Source organism: Capsicum annuum, chromosome 3 (assembly GCF_002878395.1).
Source record: "Capsicum annuum cultivar UCD-10X-F1 chromosome 3, UCD10Xv1.1, whole genome shotgun sequence".
NCBI lineage: Eukaryota > Viridiplantae > Streptophyta > Magnoliopsida > Solanales > Solanaceae > Capsicum > Capsicum annuum.
The window spans coordinates 62,430,068-62,453,153 of record NC_061113.1 but is presented as its reverse complement, the minus strand read 5'-3'; positions in this window follow the sequence as shown (position 1 = coordinate 62,453,153).

Here is a 23,086-nt window from a genome sequence, read left to right as displayed (position 1 = left end):
ACACCACTTCAAATATGAGGAATACCTGAAAATCTCAAGGAAACATCGTCCAAATGACTCAAGATATGAATCAATAAATCCTAAAGTGATGGGGTGTCAACCAAACCTTCTAGGTGATGAGTTAGGTCGGTACTACCTGACTGATAATCACTCTCAACATAATCAACCTTAGGATTAGGAGAGCCCTTTTTGACATGTCCTCTAATTGGGTTAGCTACTTATTCCCATCCTCTACCTTTGGGTTGGATATGACCCCTTCTTCACCTCCTAACTGAGGACTCAACATTGGGTGCTGGCTCAACATCCTCTATATCTCTGAATCTAGAACTTACAATTTGTATAGAAAAAATAGATTGCAAGTATAGAAAATAAAGTGTTAAAACCCACATGATAAGGAAACAAATCTAAGAATTTTTTCCGAAAGGAATATTATAGCCTCTTAAAGATGGATACAAACATCTATGTACCGATCTGCAAGACTCTACAAGACATCTTGCTCTTACACTTATGAGATCGGTGAACCTAGCTCTCTGATCTAATTTGTCATAATTTGAAAGTTAAAGTCATGATGGAACCTATCGAGGCATATTTCAGTAGGCAAGCTAATTAACCAAAAAGAAAAAGAAATTACAAAATTTAACAAAACAAAATAACAAGACTTATCGAATGAAATCAGGTTAACACATACATATATATATAGCAGTATTATGAAATAAAACATATATAAAACCTCAAAATTTAGTGTTATAATTACAAGAGCATTTAAGATATAAACAAATAACTATATACATAAGTCTATCTCTAAGAATAAGTAAAGATAAGATAAGGAAAAGAGGAGGTTTGAAATCAGCTCTAAACTCTAGATCACACCAGTACCTCAAAAGTTAACTCTAAGTAGCATGATACTCAAGCTAGGATTTGCAATAAAGTGCACAATAGAGGTGTGTACGATCTACTCATACTTAGTTGGTACCATAGGCCGACTTAGCAAAGAAGAAAATAATACAAGTAAACGATACTATGGACACTCCATTTACAAATAGAAAAGTTTTCAAATAGTAGTGCATACCATCTCTACTAATAGTTCTACAATATAAGATTGATACAAAAACAACTAAACACAAAAGCATAAATAGAAACTAAGTACATATAAAGGGAACATAAAAAAAGAAAGATGCAAATATAATGCAATGCAATGATGATGAGATCATGATGAACTATTTAAAGTTATTGCATGAATTTTCATATACATCTACAATGCCTCAACACTCCCAAGATAGGATCTTTGCAGGGTTTGAAACCCACATTCTACCTCAAATATCAACTCATATCTCTAACTAATGCTTACGATTCAAGGGTTTTATAAGGTGCCATATTCACCTCCCCAACTATTATTCACAGATCAAGGGTTTTATAAAAATATCTCATTTTTCTTTGAGTCAGTGTTTCTCATTAATACCAATGAATCATGAATATGTATGTTTGAAATAAGTATAATATGATCACAAAAGACCAATATGAAGATAGAGATCTATTCCAATACATATATAAATGACCTCAAAATCTACTCAATAGGTCAATAATTCATGATATCAGTTCTTTCTTGGAACCACCAGAATAAATAGGCATATAAGACATTAATTATATTATTTTAGCCTCATACTTAGGTATTTCATAATGATAGCGACAAACATTGCTCAAAAAGGACTATAATATCTGTTCGAGCCCCCACATTGGCATCACATTAATAATTATGTCATAAAATACACAGATAGCCTAAGATGTCAAATGAATCCCCTACACCAAAAATACTTAATATATGATACATCAAGTCAACAATAATAAGAATATAAGCCCCTACACGGGCACGCAATGATAATAATAATCTTGAAATAGTACTCTTATGGATAATTTGCCCAACCCATCGTATGATTTACTTGTTCATTAACTATCTAACCTTAATTTAAATAAAGTTAAGCATACTAACAAAAACCTTTACCCAGATCCATTAACACAGAGCCTTGTCCTTTCGAACAACCTCAAAATGAGCTAAAATATTCAACTATAGAATCTACGCATTAAAAGAAAGCTAATGATACCGATATCAGTTGTTTTTAAAATAGGTCCAAAACATATTCAAATGGGCTAAAAAATGAAAGGGATACAACCAAAATTTTATTTTAGAAATATGTTCCCCTAGATTATAGGAGTCTATATTTGATAACCCACATTAAAATGAGGCTCAAATTAAATATGCTACTAGGATAAACCAAATATGCTACTAGGTTAATGTTTATGTTCTAGACTCAATGGCAGCATTAGATTATTAAAAGAAGTCATTTTCAACAAATTATCCCTCGAGATCCCATTTATGCATTTTCACTAATTTTCAAATGGAGGGTCAAAATAGAAAATAAAGGCTTCGATCCTTAACTATCCATTCTATTAACTCAAAATTTATATTCTAAATATAATAGAGCTGTCCAAATCACCATCTGATGCCTAAAATGAAAAATGTTGACCTAAGTCAAACTAATGGCTTTTATAGCCTCAAAGAGTCCTAAACTCTCTCACATCATTCCCAAAAGCCTTGAAAAGCATGCCAACCATCTCCATACCTTAAAATTAATATGTAACAACTGTGAAGAAAGAAAAAATAATCAAAAATCATTAAAATAAAATTTTCACATAACAGTTTGTTACGTTTGTTCCACTATAATAGAATAGTTACAATGAGTGAGAGGCCATAATAGTGGTCGTTAGGAAGTAGCTAGCCTAGTTTATATTTTAAAGATCTCATTTTACAAAACATAATTCAGGAATAATTTCTATTATAAAATAAAAAATTCATAATAGTACTAACCTACAAATGAGGCCATTGTTCCCAAAGTTGCCACTAATGGCATCAAAAATCAAATAGTATTCCCTCTGTCCCATTTTATGTGGCATACATTGATATGCCAAAGAGTTTAATAAATAAGGAAAGTATTAGTGATTTTTACCAAATTTATCCTTTGTTAAAAATGTATTACTACTATCTTCAATTAAGTGGAACCTTATAAGTAGGACCAATAAGGGTAAAAGTGAAATTATTTCTTTAAATAGTTACCACTGAAGAAAATATGACATTCTTTTTGGGGTGAACTAAAAAGGAAAGGGAGACACATAAAATAGGACAGAGGGAGATGTAGAAATTATCCAAAAATGTTAGGTAAGCAGATAATATTTAACAAATTCCCCACTAGAACAAAACTAATAGAATCTAGAAATAAGGGAATATAGGAAGGGTGGGGCATACATATTCGGGGACCTAACTGGTGGCTCCATTATTATTTTTGTTTCTTGAAGCATTCGAAATATTTCCATCCAGCCCACTCAGGAACGAGAACATCTAGGCATCAACTTCCTCTACCATGAAAACCTTCTCCTTCAATCAAAGTCCTTCATGATGGTCTTCATTAACTTTTATATACAAAGGCAGTGATGGTATCAAGAGAAAAAATTCTTCTTCTTCCACCCTCAATCTGCTAGGAACTCCACATGTTCCCAGGATAAGGTGTCAAAAGCACTTTAAAAATGAGATGATCCTAAAATACAAGATGATTTAGACTCTTATGGAGGTATCGACATCTTCATTACTATGTTTTTTTACCATCGCCAAGTCTAACTCTAGGTGCTAGAAAAGCACCACCTCCCATGTAGAATCTGTCTCACCTCCCCCATCTTCTTGACCCATAATATCTTTTTATTCTATTCTCATCCCTTTTTGTTTCTTACTTTTCCCCTATGTTCCTTTTACCCTCAATAGGTTAAAAGACAAACCACTCTAGATAATATAATCTCTCTTCTCTATAAGAACCCTTATTCTCTAGCATGTCAAAGTAATTAGAGAAGAAAGTAACATATATTTTGGGTATTGAAAAGGGCCCTTTATTTCTCTTCTAAATGCTTTACCAGATTCATGTTCACCCAACCCAAGATACAAGCTACCATTAAATCCTGTTGGTCAGTCAATCAATGATGCTTTTGGAAGGATAAACACTTTAGGACACTAAGTTCAAGCATCACTAACCATTGTTAGTTCAGTTGATTCTCTTGATTTCTCTATGACTATTAACCTAAGGAGGAATTTCACTCTTACCAACCATTGGTTATTAATCTCTATCTCCTTTACCTAGAACCCATCATATGAGGGAGTTTATTCCTGTAAAATTTTATTGATGACCACCATCTTAGTCGGGATTTTCATAACTCAAACTTGAATGGTGGGGTTTGTGAGATCCCAATCTATGGTAGTGAGTATAACATAGAACTCTCTCACTAAGTTCTTATTGCAGTCATAAGTTGGCTCCACCAATGACCTCTAACCCATCTCCTCTAGCTAGTTATAAAACTATGGCATCTTCTCCTCTATTTTATCCATCACAAATCTATATTCGTGTATGAGCCCCCTAATTTTTGGTCCATAAATCTTCTCTTGCAATTGGTATTGACAAATATTTTATAATTAATAAAAGAGTTATGACTTTTACCCATGATAATAGTAATACCTGAAGAGTGAAAAGAAGTTTGTCAAAAAATAATTTTATTTCAAATGCCATAATTAATTAATCACAAATGCAAGGGAATCATAGAAAGTAGTTCAAAAATGTTTCAGTCCTTCCAAGAAAGTACACTCCCAAACTATTTCTATAGAGACGCTATGACTACTGCAGCAAGGTTTTCATAGTGAGATAGGCCTTGCCATATGGGCACTCCAATAGCATTGTAGTGGTGCTATTTTCCCTATTTGGACCTCGACCACAATAATTGAGTTTCTAAGGTTTTTCTTTGTTTTAACAATCTTTAATGCAGATTGGGCCTAGTGTAGTAGTCTATGGCCTATAAGTCATTTCAAAAGATACCCCTTTATCTCCCCCGCTTCATTTTTAAATTCAAATCCCTATGAACTTTCTAAAACTTACATTGGAATGCTATAGGAGCATTGTGAACATAAAATGAACTATCTTGCTTTAGGATTCCTTCCGTATAACATCAAAACAAAATCTTGCCACAAAATCCATTTGTGTTTGAATATTAAGTGAATTTAAGTATGATTTTCATGATTTATAAGTTTTAAATAATAAATAGATAAGAGAATAAGATATTTACCTAAAGAATTAATATAAGGAGAAAATAACAGAGTCAATTTAAATTTTAAGAGGGTGGGTAAGTTGAAAAGTATGAAATAAAACTTTTATCTCTCCCTTAAAAACTACCTAGCCACCTACAGTGACTTGTGCTCTATTGTAGTAGGGCCATTGTAGTAAAGCTCTAGCTGCTGTAGTGGCCTCCCTTGAATTCCACTAAGATTTATGTGGTGTCGTACGCTGTCACTAAATTCTTTCCTTTCAGATATTGTAGGTTCTCATAAGAACTCTAGTAAGTAAATTTCTTGTTTCTAGCAATTATTGTATGTGAAGAATAATTCTATTCAACATAATACCTAATATCGCAAGTTAAATAAGTCTATGTAATTATTGTTGGGCTTGAGATATAAATGTAATTAACTTTTAGAGTAGTTTTCTTTGAACATCTCAATCTGCACTTTTTCCCCACCCAATGTCAGCTCGAGGATGAACTATTAGTAAATTGGTATCTAATGTAATTCTCCATCCCATTGTTATTAAAATATCCACAGTAGGAATTTAAAAAATTTAAAAATTAACATCGACTCAAATTTGAGCTAGGGTTCACCATTTATTTTTCTTAACAATTACTGTGGGCAGAGAAATAAAGGAGTGGTTTGACTTGCTTAATGACTACTCCAGTGATCTCTTGACCTCTATAATAAGTCGACTATAATATTGAGGTACCCTCTGTAGCAGTGCATGACAAATACCACTCTAATAAAAACCTATTTTTATTGAACACTTACTCTAAAAAAGATTTCTCTCTAAGAAACTTGCCTTAGGCTATTAAGCTAGAACAACCATAACAAATAGGAAAATCACTAAAGCATCATCCTTGTTGATTTTCCATCAAAGTTGCTAGACTGAGAATGAGGAACAAGGTTTCATGCATCCTGCGACAATAACTTAACATTGGGTACGCTATGATATTATGAGCGGTATGCTATGATAAATAAACATATTCATAAGTTAGAACTAATAAAGAAATGTGATTCGGCCTATGGGCATGACACTTGGATGTATTGAATATTGAATTAACATAAAAGCCCTAAAACAAATGGTAATAGATTTATATATGAATCCCGCGATGTATGATATGTGTTATATGACTTCCATGAAAGTATACACTATGAATAAGGTGAATGTGAGTTAGGATAGAGAAATTGTGTATTCATGTAACTTATGAACCAGATTTTTCTAACTTAATAAGTGAATCGATGGTGTATGTGTTGTTTAATTGCGTGATGTTGTTTCTATAATTTTTTCCTTGTGATTTATATATGAAGGGGAGGGGTGAATTATTTTCATAACAAAGAGGTTCTAAAAGAAAAACTTGACTATGTGCTAGGGTGTAACCTGTTGCTAAGATGTGTAACTAAAAGGTAGAATTGTATGTTGAATATGGTCGAACAGTTGAATAAAATGACTAATGAAGTAGTTCTGTGAATCTAATAATGACTTAAACATAAGGTCGATTATACTAATAATTGAATCCCCAGTCCTTGATGTAAACAACAACAGTGGAAAAAGTAATGAACTTATGAGCATTTGATTGGAGTTAGACTTAGTCTATTCTCTTGTATGTTTCTGATATAAATAGTATGTTGATTTATTTTTAGGAATACTTGTGGTCAATTGACTTTTTATTTGTTAATGCTTGAACGAATAAACTATTGATTGTTTAACTTTTTAATTGGGATATGACTATAATGTGTACTTGTAAATTAGGTATACTTGTGATATTATCGTAATAGATAGTAGAGTATGGGATTAAATTGTGATATGTTAATAAAGGTAAGAAGATAGATATAAACTATCTAATTGATGAATGGTTTGTGTCTGATGTGAGCTTATGCATGAACAGTATAATTATAGATCGGGTACTATGTAAGTACGATATATAAAAATAAACGCTCTCTCTCTCTCATACACACACACATATATATACAAACAATTTTTATAGATCTATTATCATGCTGGTATGATACATGGACCTTGGAGTATTCCTTGTAGATCATGACTATTGAGCAGAAATATGACCTCTTAGTGTGTATATACAAATGTGAGAGTGTTTATGAGAAGAGAGGATATAAATTCTCTTGAGATTGCTATGGATATAGTTCCATGTTGTGAGGTAATTTCTATGACTGTAGAATTTAGTATTACTCAATACATTTGATATATGACTTACCGATCCTTATGTTGGTAGTCATAACATAACTGCTGTAATTGTATAGGTTGTGGTTATTTATGTTGATTGTTGTGACTTATGTGTCCTTGTTTTTGTGCCTAGTATGTTCCATGTAGTGTTGTTGTATTTTGATTGGTTAGTCGAACTATTAGCAGGATTCATATTCTGTAAAGAAAGATGTCCTTGATTACAATGGTTAGTGAAACTTGTCCTATTGGAAATAGGATGTTTAATGTAATTAATTGAGTTAGTTAAATGAAGAAAGATTTTAGGAATTTTTGAAATTATTGAGTGGTCGCCGTAAGGAATGTGTACTTTGTTGCTCAACAATTATATGTGGTTTTTCATGATTCATTTTGTTAATTTCTATTTAATGTTGTATGAACTAATCCTAGTCGGTCAATGATGCTTTCAGTACGTATTATGTTCTAATTCTACTATTGCTATATCCTTTTTGAGATATAGGTGTGGTGTAGGTTGACTTAAAAGTTTCTTAGTTGAAATGATGAGTACTCTTCATCAACTTTTGCATCTCATTCCAGGTAAAAGTTGTGTCTTTTGTTGTCTACTTTATTATTATAGAATATCATGTATGTATCTAGACTAGGTCTTTAGAAAATGATGTATTATGTTGAGTCAATAGTAGTGAAGGTTTGAAGTCATTAATATGATTATTAACTTGTAATACCCCATATTCCTAGAGTTTAACTTAGCTCTAAGTACTTGAGTTATCCTATATAAAATTTATGAAATACTCAGTATTTTTCAGTTTAGCGCCTTCCAATGCTTAGGAAATTCAGTCAGCTTTCTAATGATATAAAATTTTCCCAAATCTGATACCCGGGCGTAGCGTTAGGGTAGTTTTTGTAAAAATAGTGGCTCACCGTGATTGCACCGCGATATTTGTCATTATTGCATGATTTGTAAAAATACTCTTCATCACGTTGCATTGAAGGCCATTTTGGCATTTGTCAATTTCCAGAGGGTCACCGTGATTGCACCACATCGTGCTGAACCCCAAAACTACAATTGTCACGATCTAGAGAGTCACCTCGATTCCACTATGTCGCGGTTGATATAGTGATGACCCATTCCCTGCATCGCAGTGAGGCCTTAATCGGCATTCCAGTTGTGGGATTTGAAATACCAAGGGCAAGTTACACTTTTCCCATGACCCAGATCAGCCTTAAACATGAAATTAATCCCTAAATGAACAAAATATATCATTATTCACTCAATTTTCCCCGAAGTACATCATTCTCTCTCTCAAAAGCAAGAAACCCTAGTTTCAAAATTCAAGAACAAAGCTCAAGAATTTCTCCAAGAACCTTCAAGAATTAACATTCCAAGGTATGTTAGGTGTTTATCTATGGGTCCCTTCCACCCATAGAGTCCACGAATTCGTTTTCAAACTACAGGATTGTCGAGTTATGAACTTTCATGCTTGAATTGAATTGAATTCATGTTCATGTTATTGTTGGGTTTTTGTCCATAATTAAATTACAAACTTTCATTAAATTAATCATTATATGTGTTGAATTACATGATCCTCTTGATAAACCCTTCAATTTACAAGTTGATTGATGTAGCTTTAATAACTATGTGTGTTGATTGTTGTATAATCTAGCATGCTCCCACGTGCTTTATAAAATACCTATGTGAATGAATTAGTTCCATTATAACCTGATAGCTTGTGTTCCCCCTTCATGAATAAGTAGATGCCTTACAAGTGTTTGATAAAAAGTATCTTTGGATGAATTATGAACAAGTGAACAATGTCATGTTATTCAAGATTATTCCATGCTTTACTTTTCATGCTATCGAGTCCTGTGGTAATACCATACAATTTAGCTATTTATCTAGAGCTAGAGTCTATTATAGAATCTCAGTCATGTCAAAATTAGTAGTACTCTCACTCAATTATGGCATTCAAGAAAACTCAGTAAACTTAGTCTCAGTCCAGTCCAGTTCAGTATGCTTAGTTCAGATTCTTTCAGTTGGGAGTAGGATTTAGCACCGAGTAAACCCAAGGATAGGGGATCACCTACCAATAGAGGGTGTGATCCTTAGAAGTAATTCTTGTGTTCCAGAACTACGTAGCCAGCAGAGGTTGAGACATCAAACCTGCCAGTTGATAGTTGATGAGGTTTTTTAACCTGCCAGTTATGGGTTCCACCATTCTCATTAAAGTACCTGCCATATGAGGGTAACACTCAGCTTGTCCTTACTCGTGGAACGGTATTGACACCCTTCCAATTGGGGTTATAGATTGGACACCAACTCATTTATATTATCTTATTTGGGGTATGTCGGCTAGATGATTTCCTCCCACAGTTTTTGTCTCAGTGTTCAGAATAGAACTTAGTTCAGTTCTACTAAATTAGGACTGTCAGATACAGTCAACCAGTATCAGTAAATCAGTTGTTAGTAACTTCAGATATCAGTTACTCAGTATCAGAATTCAGGACTTAGCTTTAGACAAGCTTAGTCATAGTATTTATCTATATGCACATTAGTGCACACTCAGTATTTACAGTAGTATGAGTTATCCATGTTCTGTCATGTTCAGTTACTCTATATCATGCTATTATTTATTGTTCATACATATGAACCGTTGCATTCTGCCTTATCCCATCTGGCATACCAGTACATTCTATGTACTAATGCATACTCTTTTTTTGCGCTATGATGTCTTATATCATAGGTTGAACGCGTAGGTTCCCGACCGCGCATAGATAGATTTAGCTTCAGCCAGCAGCATTAGATTTGTAGTGTGTCCTTATCTTTTAAGGATATTATTTTATTTCATTATTTTAGTAGACTCAGTATTTTTGTAGATTGAGTTAGTTGGGGGATTATCCCATCAACTCTAGATTCAGACAATTTTATTTAGAGGCTTTTTAGACTAGTTTTCAGATAGTTCTCAGTTTTATAGATTTTTAGTACAGTTTGATATTTCAATAGTAATTTAGATAGTTGAACCTTATTTCACATTTATTTCAGTATATTATTTAGTGATCACAACAGATATCAGTCATGGGTTAGCTTGTGGTCCATTGGGTTGTAATCACCGTGTAGTGTTCGGGGTACAGACTCGGGGTATTAAAAACATGGTATCAGAGCCTAAGGTTCAACAGTATCCTAGGAAGTCTGAAAGCCACATCTAGTAGAGTCTTGTGCATGGGTGTGTAGCACGCTACACTTATGGACATGAGGCTATCAGATGTTTTAGGAATAGTTTCCCTTCTTTTAGTGTTCATGTCATATGAGTGAGTGTGAGGTCAATTTAAACTCTCGGTGTAATTCATTTCTTCCTTTCAATTACAGAACATTCCTCCCAAAATGACTAATGAAAGAAAAACCAGAAATCAGTCAGCACTCCAGCCCGTTTAGGCAGATCCCTTAGATGAAAATGTTTCCCATACAGAATTCAGAGCTGCATTCACTACTGTAGCCAATTTCGTCATAGCTTAGAATGAATAGCCAACTGCTATTCCGGCTAACCCAGTGGCCAATACTGCTACAAGTAGGATTTAGGACTTCACCTGAATGAATCGTCCCCTATTCTCAGGATCTAAGTCAGAAGAGGATCCATAAAAGTTTTTTGATCAGGTTCAGAAAGTCACAGATATCATGGGATTGACTTTCGATGAGAGTGATAAGTTTTCTGCCTATCAGCTACAAGACATAGCTAATACGTGGTTTAAGCAGTGGAAGGTAGACAAGGGCATAGATGTAGAGCCCATAGAGACGGAAGAGTTTGCTACTACTTTCCTAGATAGATTCCTTGCCTTAGATCTGTAAGAGGCCAAAGTTTTAGAGTTCATAAACCTCAGACAAGGCAGTATAAGCATGAAGGAGTATTCCCTCAAGTTTACTCAGTTAGCCAGGTATGCTCCTCATGTAGTGGTAGACAGTAGATCCAGAATGAGCAAGTTCATATCTGGAGTATCAGATAGTGTGGTTAAGTAGTGCCGAACAACAATGTTAATTAAGGAGATAGACATATCCAGGCTCATGGCCCATGCTCAGCAGATAGAAGAGGCTAAGAATAGAGAGAGAGAGAGAGAGAGGTATAAAAAGAGAGCGAACAAGTAACTTCAATTTCAATCAACCTAAGCTAGAGGGCGGTAACCGTTCCCAGTTTTGTGCAAAGTCTCTAGTTCTAGCTCCTTCCTCAGCTAGCTCTCCAGTCCCTAAGTTTAAAAATCGTAGCAACGATAGGGTCCTAGGCTCTAAGTATTAGGGTAGTATCAGTGGTGTTTGAACAAATCCTCAATGTCAATAATATGGAAAGAAACACCAGGGTGTCTGCAGAGCTGGCAATGATGTTTGTTTTGAGTGTGGCAAGCCTGGCCACAGATCAAAGATTATCCACAGTTAGGTTCTCAGGGTAACCATAATTGTCCTTCAGCTCAGTCAGGTCACCCGAATCAGCAGGGTGCCACTTTCAGTGTCACCAGTAGGCAATGACAAAATAAGACTTTATGCACTTCAGTCTAGACAAGATCAGGAAAATTCTCCTGATGTGGTCACTGGTATGTTATAGATCTTCCATTTACATGTTTATGCCTTGCTAGATCCAGGAACTTCTTTATCTTTCGCAACTCCCTATAGAGCCGTTAACTCTGGTGTCAGTCTAGAAATCTTAGTAGATCCTTTTTTAGTTTCTACCCTAGTGGGTAAATCTATCATAGCCCAACAGGTATACAAGCACTATCCAGTTATGATATCTCAAAAAGTTACTTCAAAAGACTTAGTAGAGCTAGAGATGGCAAATTTTGATGTCATTCTTGGCATAGATTGGCTCCATTCATGCTATGCCTCAGTTGATTGTAGAAATAGAATCGTTCATTTTCATTTCTAAATAAACCTATCCTTGAATGGAGGGGTAGTACTATAACACTAAAGGGTCAGTTGATTTCATACCTTAAAGTGAGAAAAATGATATCTAAGGGATGTTTCTATCATCTTGTGCGAGTGGAGGACTCTAGTTCAAAAACTCCCAGTATTGAGTCAGTTCCAGTAGTAAATAAATTCTCAGATATGTTTTTTGAATATTTTTCTGGAGTTTCTCCCATTAGGGAAATTGATTTTGAAATAGGCCTTCTTCCAGATACTCAGCCCATATCTATTCCGCCATACAGAATGGCTTCAGCAGAACTTAAAGAGTTAAAAGAGCAGTTAAAGGATTTCTTAGATAAGGGATTCATCAGACCTAACATCTCACTGTAGGGTGCACTAGTTCTATTTGTGCGTAAGAAAGTCGATTCTCTCAGAATATGTATTGACTACCATCAGTTAAACAAAGTCATAGTCAAGAATAAGTACACACTTCCCAGAAACGATGACTTGTTCCCCAAATTTAGGGTGCTAGTTACTTTTCTAAGATAGACATTAGACCAGCCTATTATCAGCTTAGATTCAGAGTATGTGATATTCCGAAAATAGCTTTCAGAACCTTGTATGGTCAGTTCGAGTTCCTAGTTATGTCCTTTGGTCTTACTAATTCCCTAGTAGCCTTTATGGACTGGATGGACCGAGTGTTTAAGTAGTACTTGGACATGTTAGCTATAGTCTTCATCAATGACATTCTTGTCTATTCCCATAGCAAGAATGATCACGTAGATCACCTCAGAATTGTACTTCATACTTTTAGAACTCATCAGCTATTCGCTAAATTCAGTAAGTGCAAATTTTGGCTAAGGTTTGTAGCATTCCTTGGTCATATTATTTTCAGTGATGGCATTAGAGTTGATCCTCAAAAGACTAAAGCAGTGAGGAACTGGTATAGACCCATCTTTCTATTAGATATCAGGAGTTTCTTGGGTTTAGCAGGCTATTACCATTGATTTTTAAAGGGTTTTCATCTATTTCATCCCCCATGTCCATATTAACTCAGAAGAAAGTCAAGTTTTAGTGGTTAGATTCCTGCGAGAAGAGTTTTCAAGAGTTGAAGACTCGACTCACCTCAACCCTAATTTTAACTCTGCCAGATAGTTCAGATAGGTTTGTTGTATACTGTAACCAGAGTAGGTTTGGGTTATTTCCTCACATAGAGAGGTAAGTTCATAACCTATGCCTCTAGATAGCTTAAACCCCATGAGAAGAAATACCATACCCATGATCTTTAGTTAGCAGACGTAGTGTTCGCCTTAAAGATTTGGAGGCACTATATGTATGGAGTGAATATTGACGTGCTCACAGATCATAAGAGCCTACAGTATGTATTTTCTTAGAAAGATTTGAATTTACATCAGAGAAGGTGGTTAGAGTTATTAAAGGATTATGACATGATTGTTCGGTATTATCTGGGCAAATCCAATTTAGTGGTTGATGCTCTCAGTAGATTGTCTATGAGTAGTATTGCTTATGTTGAGGACAGTAAGAAAAAGTTAGCTCAAGAAGTTTACCAGCTTGTCCGACTAGATGTCCTCTTAGTCGATTCAGCAGAAGGTAGTGTGTGGGTTCAGAGTAGTTCTGAATCCTCTCTAGTTTCTAAGGTGAAGAAAAAATAGGATAGAGATCCTAATCTAATGAAGTTGAAAGAGTCAGTCAATGATCAGAAAGTAGAGGTTTTTTCTCAAGAGGGAGATTGTGTGTTGCGTTGCTAGGGTCATTTATGTGTGCCAGATATAGATGAGTTGAGGCAACGAATTCTTGCAGAAACATATGGTGCACGTTACTCGATTCATCCAGGGGCCACTAAGATGTACCATAATTTGTGGGAGATCTATTGGTAGAGTGGAATGAAGAGGGATTTTAACACCCTGAGTCTATACCACAGACGCTACACGGTACTCATAATCCCAAGGGACTACAAGCTAACCAAGGAATGGTACCTGCTGCAATAACTAAACAATAACACTAAATAATATGCGGAATTGGGCGAAAATATGCCATAAGGTTGAATCTATAAATAATACTGAATAATACTAAATGCATTATTAAATACCAAAACTAAAATCTGAATAACTGTCTGAAATACTCTCGTCATCCTCTAACTGTCTGAACTGTGGAGTTGATGGAACAAATCCCCAACTAACTTCGTCTACTGACATAAACTAAAATACTATAAATAGTAATCATGTCCTAGAACTATGAGGACTCACCACTATGCTGAATGTTGAAAGTCTGGTCTACTGAGGGTGCTCTAAAGCTCGTGCATTGAAACTTATGATATAAGACATCATAGCGCAAAAAGCATGCATCAGTACTTTGAATATACTGGTATGCTTAGTGAGGTAGGCTTAAATGCATGGGTTCATATGCATGAACAAATAATAACTGGATAACATGAGTATGACTTAATAAGTGTACATGTATGAATATGTATACCGTAACTGAAATTGTGATAACACTGAACACTGGGTCTGATTGTCCTGAATCTGTAGAACTGGACTGAGTTCTATTTTGAGACTGAGACTGAAACTGAGACTGTGAGAGGTAATCATCTAAATGACATGCCCCTCCTCTAATTGATTAAGGGTGTCAATACCGTGCCACAGGTAGAGACAAGCTGTGAGTTAACCCTCTCTGACAGAAAGCTTTTTCGTCAACCCTCACTGGCAGGATTACTCAGATGAGAAATATCAACCCTTGTAATGTTTGTAAAAAAGATATCTCAACCTACCCTGGTTACGTAGTTTTGTAACGTAGGGATTGCTACTAAGGGTCAAACCCTCTACTGATAGGAATGCCCCCATCTCTAGGTTACCTCGGTGATGAATCCTACTCCCAACTGAAATAGACACTGAACTTATTTCTAGTCTGTACTAGGCTGGGCTGAACGATTACTGAGATTACTATTTAGCTAAATAAAACTGAGTTCACTAAGTTCCGTTGACTGATGGAATACTACTGAATTCTGTTAACTGATATAGTTTACTGAGGTCTGAACTGAATACTGAGTTAAACTGAACTGTTACTGAGTTTACTGAATTTTGCTGAGTTCTGTAACTGATTGAGAGTACTACTGATCGTGATATGACTGATAGTGTTCTATGACTGACCATGGCTCTAAATAATCAACTAAATTTTTGGGTACAAGTACCCCTGACTCGATAGCATAAAATAAGAGACATGGCACAAACTTCAAACATGTAAACTAAGAATTTGATCATTTTTCATTAATTGGGGCATTGTAACAAACACTTGCAAGATATAGCTTGCACATAAACTAGTTTGACATGATTTCATTCTCTTAATAGTACATATGAACAATTCATCAAGCATTTGGTGAGCATAACATATGCACAACACAAATCAATATGTGAGCACACCAATTCGATTATCAAATTCACAATTTGAATGCTTTGACATGATATCACATGATAAGACATATAAATCAATAAACTCCACAGGAAACTTAGCCTAACACATGGATTTAAAACTCAATAAATCATTAAAAACATAAATATTATCAAACCCATCATGGTATTCATAAAATCCACATACTTAAATTTTAAAAACTAATTCTTGTTCTCCAAGGTTGGAAGAGACCCTTGGATGAACACTTCACGTACCTTTATTAAAGATTTTCTAAAAACTTATGGTTGAATCTTGAGTTCTTGATTTGAAATTTGAGCACCTAGGGTTTTGTTCTTGAGCTAATTGGAGAATGAACGAGTATATTTGCTCCGCAAAAGGCTTAATTTCCTGTTTTGGGGGCTGAAGGACATGGGGAAAAGACCCAAATACCCCCAAGAATGTGGTCTTTTAATCACTGAAAACTGGGCTACTAATGCGCAGGTCGACGCGACGTGTAGATAGCATCAATGTGATAGCCAATGCATCATGCCGTATTCATATCAATTCACTGGAATTAACCGCTGGTAGTGGGGAAAAATATTAATCAACGCAATAGTCGATGCGACGCACCAAGATTGCGTTGATCCACTATTTTGGGATTCTAAAAGTGCTTCAAATGAGGTCCAAAAAATCCGAACTCGTCCAGAAATACCTATGAACATTCCTAATGAAGAATCAACCTAAACATCAACATTTAAAGGTTGTAAAGGTTACAAAATAAGATTGCCAACCTTAGTAGGCTAAAATGACACTAAGTATAAGTACTTAGCTAAAAATATTCTAAGTCTGGGACCCCTTAACAAGCCTAATGGACTTAATTAAGCTTAGGATTTTGCGGTTTCTTACATTATTTCCCCCTTGGGAACATTCATCCTTGAATAAGACTGCTGAGACTGAGAATACTGGGAGACTGACTTACTTACTGGACATGAACATCTGGAACATGACTATATAATTATCATACTAAACATGCATATCTGATGCATGAGTATAACTGAACTTGGTTCATGAATGCATGACTGGGATTACTGATAAACTAAATATATATACTGAACATGCATATCTGATGCATGGATCCATGATTGAACTAGCTCATGAATGTATAACTTTATATGCAATGGTAAGTAATACCAATTTTGTAACTGAAATCTGCACATGAAACTTAATAAGCCTTGGGAAAACTATTACCTTGAGTTGAGTCTCGATTAGCGAAGAATAGATGAGGATACTTAGTTTGCATGTATGCTTCTGCTTCCCAAGTATCTCCCTTAATGGACTAATTCCGCCAAAGAACTTTGACTAGAGGAAATTCTATGTTCCTCAGTCTACGAATGAGATAGTCAAGGATTTCAACTTGGATCTCTCTGTAAGAGAGGTTGTTCTGAATATCTATGCCCTCAGTAGGGACTACGACTGATCGGTCACCTATGCATTTCTTTAGCAAGGAGACATAAAATATTGGATGAATTGCGAAATTGGTAAGGACCGACATATCGGGGACTAAGTTTACCCTTCTTGCCAAAATGCTTCAGTCTTTTCATAGGAGAGATCTTTAAGTGCACATAATCACCAATCTCGAACTCAAGATCCTTTCTGCGCATATCTACATACGATTTCTGTCGGCTCTGAGATATCTTCTGCCTTTCCCTGATCAACTAGACCTTATATAAGGTATCAAACACCAAGTCAGGCCCTACCAGTATGGCCTCACCCACTTCAAACCAACCAATGAGAGATCTACACCTCCTCTCATAAAGTGCATCAAACGGAACCATTGATACCCACTATCTTATATGCATACTCAATCAAAGGCAAATGGTCATCCCAACTACCTTTAAAGTCTATCGTACATGCTCATAGCATATCTTTTAAGGTCTGAATGGTCCTTTCTTCTTGACCATCTATCTGAGGATGAAAGGCTGTACCAAGATAAAATCGGATACCAAAACCCTTTTGGAATGCTTTCTAGAAATGAGAGGTAAACTAGGTACCTCTATCTGAGAAAATGGACAATGGAATAAAGTGCAATCTAACCAACTCCCTGATATTAAGTTTGCATAATCCTTAGAAGAATAAGAGGTATGAACTGAAAGGAAATGAGCTGATTTTCATCCTATCTTCAATGACCCAAACTGAATTATGTTGACGATGAGTACGAGGCAAACCCATCACAAAGTCCATGTTCACTTCTTCCCATTTCTAGGTGGGAATACTGAACTGCTGCATGGACCCACTAGGCTTGTGATGCTCAATCTTAACCTGCTAACATGTTGAGCACTTAGCCACAAACTCTGCAGTGCCTCTTTTCATCCTAATCCAGCAATAGATTTCCCATAAATTATGGTACATTTTTGCGGGCCCTGGATGAATATAGTAACGTGCACCATCTCCTCCTTGAGAGAATTCTCTTCCTCAAGTCATCTATACCTAGCACACACAGACAACCCTGACAATGCAAAACACCATCTTCCCCTTGGGAGAAAACCTCTACTTTCTAATTTCTGACTGATTTCTTCAACTGGACTAGACTGGGATCCCTATTTTGCTTTTCCTTCACTTTGGAAACTATGGATGATTCTAAGCTACTCTGCACGCACAGACTACCTTCTGCTGAATTGACTAAGCGAACACCTAGTCGGGTTAGCGATAAACTTCCTGGGCTAACTTCTTCTTACTATTCTCTACATGAGCAACACTACCTATAGACATTCTACTGAGAATGTTAGCCACTACATTGGACTTACCCAGATGATACAGAAGACTTATATCATAGTCTTTCAACAACTCTAACCACCTTTTCTAATGGAAAGTAAGGTTTTTTCTGAGAGAACACATACTGAAGGCTCTTATGATCAGTGAACATATCAATGTGGACAACATATAAGTAAGACCCCCAAATCTTTAAGGAAAAAACTACTGCTGCTAATGCAAGATCATGAGTAGGATAGTTCTTCTCATAGGGCTTAAGCTATCTAGAGGAATAGGCTATAAACTTACCTATCTATATCAAAACACAACTCAATCCGATTCTGGAAGTATCAAAATACACAACAAACCCATCAAAACCATCTGGTAGGGTCAACACTAGAGCTGTGGTGAGTCAAATCTTCAAATCCTGAAAACTCTTCTCACAAGAATCGGACCACTAGAACTAGACTTTTTTCTAAGTCAATCTTGACATAGGGGATACAATTGATGAAAATCCCTCAACAAACCATCGATAATAGCCAGCCAAACCCAAGAAACTCCTGATATCTGACGAAGAGTTAGGTCAGGGCCAATTTTTTACTGCTTCGGTCTTTTAGGAATCAACTCTAATTCTATCACTAGAAATTATGTAGCCAAGGAATGCTACTGACCTTAGCCAAAATTCGCACTTATAATGTGTAAGCAGATGCTAACATATTTGAGCATTTTAACTGAGAATAATTGCATAGTCTTAAGCAACTTTTGACATTTTTGATTATTTTCTCTTTGATATTGCAGTAAAAGTCAAGATGCAAGAGAACCAGCAATAATAAAAGTAAAAGAGTTGATTTGGTTGCAAGTAGAGAGGGAAGTATAGCCGACGACTTATTTGATAAGTTGTTAGCCTTGTGATAAGCTATTAGAGTTATTGTCAGACTTAGACAGAGAATGAGATTCAGTTAGAAGAAGTGACAAAAACCTGTGATAGGCCATTAGAGTTGTGATAAGCTGCTAGGCTCATCGTCAGGCTTAGGCAGTACTTGAGAACTTAAAGTAAAGAAGCGATGACAATTTTGATAAGTCATCACATGTCTGATAAGCCTTCAGGTTTCATCGTAGGATGAAGACAGAACTTATTTAAATATGAAGAGGAGCTGACGACATTCCTGAAAGGCATCAGACTCCTGATAAGCCGTCACACATGTCATTGTTGTCTGAGAAAATACTGTGATCTATGATTTTGTTTCCATAATTAGATGAAGTATCTAAAGCATATGTTAGGGTTTTCTAAAGAGAAGATGGAAGAACATCTTGAACTTTTTCCAAAGGCAAAGACACATCTTTTTGGGGCTCAAAACTTAGAATTTAATTTTCAACTCTTTGATTTGGTTGTGGGAATTTTCTCTTGAACTTGGAAGAGAATCAACTTCTAACATCATCTTTTGTAAGTTTAATTACTTTGAATAATGATTATAATTGTTGCTATCTTTTTTTTTTCTCATGTGGAACTAAATCCACAATTAGGGTTATCGCATCTATGATTATTTCCTCATGGATTTAGTAGTTGGCCAGGGTTTGAGTGATTGTGGAAACATCTTGATAATTCCTTTGTTATGATTGTTATTTATTGGTTGCAAACAATAGATCCCACCTTATGTTGATTTGGTTGAACTGAGAAATAAAGTAAAGGTAGCGAATTATCATTGAGGATTTGGGAAGGTTAAGTTGTCATCTAATGATTAATGCTATAACAAGATTGATCAACTTGAGATGAAATCAGTATGAATAGAATGATTTCCTAAGTTCGAGAGAATTAGGGAGTTCAATATCTAAGTAGGTTGAGAAACACTTAGATAGATTGTCGAAACTGATAGTTTAGTATTTCCCACAAGTCATGAGAACCTAACACTACAGCTATTATTTAATGGGGAATAATAATCATAGTGATCACAACCCTAGTTTCTCTTTATCACTGATTTGAACCATTGAAATTTTAGCTATGAGTTTTGAAGCAAGTCGAAATTTTAATTATCATTTGATTGATAAAACCCCCTATTTTATCTTTTCGCAACATTTGTTTAAATTCAAGTTGTAGCTATAGTTTCAAATTAGTTTAATCGCCACTCACATTGTTTCTCGTGAATTTGACCCCGACTCCAAAGTTGGGTAACTATATTGATGACGGCAGCTTTGCACTAAATTAACGTGTAAGTTGAGCGTTATCAACTTACTAAATTTAGTAAATAGCCGATGATTTTTGTGAGTTTAGAGTACTATTCTGACATGGTCTGTATGATCATATTAACTGTGAGAGTAAACAAGGATGTCATCTGTGAAGACTATGATGAACATGTCCAAGTACTACTTCAACACATGGTTCATCAAGTTTATGAAAACTACTGGGGAATTGGTAATACCAAAGGACATGACTAGGAATTCGAAGTGGCCATACCAAGTTCGAAAAGTTATTTTTGGGATGTTACTTTCCCTGACTCTGAGCTGATGATAGCCTGATCTAAGGTCTATCTTAGAGAAATAACTGGCACCCTGTAGTTGGTCAAATAAGTCATCCCTTCTAGGGAGTGGATAGTTGTTCTTTACCATAACTTTATTCAACTTGTGGTAATCTATGCATATTCAGAGAGAACTGTCTTTCTTACGCATGAATAAAATGGGTGCGCTCTACGGGGACACACTGAGTCTAATGAATCCCTTACCTAAAAAATCCTTTAACTATTCTTTCAATTCTCTGAGTTTTGCTGGAGCAATTCTATATAGCGAAATAGATATGGGCTGAGTATCTAAGAGATGATCAATTATGAAATCAATTTCTCTTTCAGGAGGAACTCTGAAAATGTCTTCGGGAAACACATCTGGGGATTCACATACTACTGATACTGACTAAAGAGTAGGGGTTTCTAAACTAGAGTCCTAGACTTAAACGAGATGGTAGAAACCTCCCTTAGATATCATCTTTCTAGCTCGAAGGTAAGAAATAAGTTGACCCCTAAGTGCTGAAGTACTACGCTTCAAGAAATAAGTTGACCCCTAAGTGCTGAAGTACTACCCTTCCACTCTAGGATAGGTTCATTCAAAAACTAAAACTGGACAATTCCGTTTCTACAATTGACTGAGGCATAGCATGAATGACGTCAATTCTTTCTGAGAATGACATCAAAATCAGTCATCTCTAATTTGACCAAATCTATAGAAGTAAATTTCTGAGATATCACAATCAAACAGTTCCTGTATACCCACTAGGCTATGATAGATTTACCCACTGGGATATAAATTGAGAAGGGCTATGCTATAATTTCAGGACTGACTCCAAAATCAATTGTTATATATAGAGTAACAAAAGACAAGGAAGCTCCTAGATCTATCAAAGAGTAAATATGTAAATGGAAAACTCATAACGTACAAGTGACCATATCAGGAGAACTTTCCTAGTCCTTTCAAGACTAAAGAGCATAGAGTCTTTTTGAGCGCTGCCCATTGGTGGCACTAGAAGAGGCACCCTGCTAATTTGGGCGATCAAACTAAGTTGGGGGATGATTATGGTGACTCTTCGAACCCACCTGAGGACATTGTATGATTCTGTGGCCTGTCTTGCTACATTTGAAACACACATCGCTTCTAGCTCTGTAGATACCCTAGTGGTTTCTACCCTATTTCTGGGGTTTGGGCCTGATGCCCTGTATTGGTTACTTTCTCTTAATTTTGGCTCTGGAGAACTGGCCGAGAAAGGAGCTAGAATTGAGGATTTTAGGCTGAACTGAGAACGATTCCCACCCTCTAACTTAGGCTGAGCAAAATTGAAACTATATATTCTCGCTCTCTTATTCTCCCTCTCTTTTTCTTTATTCTTGGCCTCCTCTACCTGATGAACGTGGACCATGAGCTAGGCTATATTTATCTTCTTATTAAGAATTGCGGTACTACACTACATAACACACTTCTAGACACCCCTAAAATGAACTTAGTTATCTTTGCTTTGCTATCTGCTATAACCTATGGGGCATATATGGCTAATAGAGTAAACTTGAGAGAATACTCCTATACTATCTTATTGCCCTGCTTTAAGTTTATAAACTCCAAAACCTTCACTTCTCTCAACTCTAGTGGGAAGAACCTATCTAGAAAAGCAACTGCAAACTCTTCCCATTCTATGGACCCTGCATCTTCTGCTCTCTCTGCCTTCTATTATTTGAACTATGAGTGAGCTACATACTGCAACTAATTACGGCCAACTCAGCGTTCTCAACAACAATCGCCCACATTATATCTATAACTATCTGAACTTGGTCAAAGAACTCCTGAGGGTCCTCCTCTAACTTAGACCAGGTAAAAGATGGAGGGTTCATTCAAGTGAAGTCCTAAATCTTAGAAGCAGCAGTATTGACAACTGGGTTGGCCAGAATCGTAGCTGGACGTTTATTTTGGGCTACCACAGAATGAGATAAGATGGTGAAGGCTGCTCTAAACTCCGCATGGGAGATATGCTCGCCTAAAAGATCTGGATGGATGGGTTGAGGGGCTGACAGATCTTCCATTCCTGTTCCCTGAGTCCTCTTTGGAGACATATTCTGTAAACAGAAGAGAAATTAGTATTAGAAAGAGAGTGTAACTAGAGATCTTGCTCACTTGTGATAACGCTCAAATTACACACTTAAATGGGTGTAAGCGATCGTTGTCAATATAAAACCCAACTAGAGGAGGGTCGAAT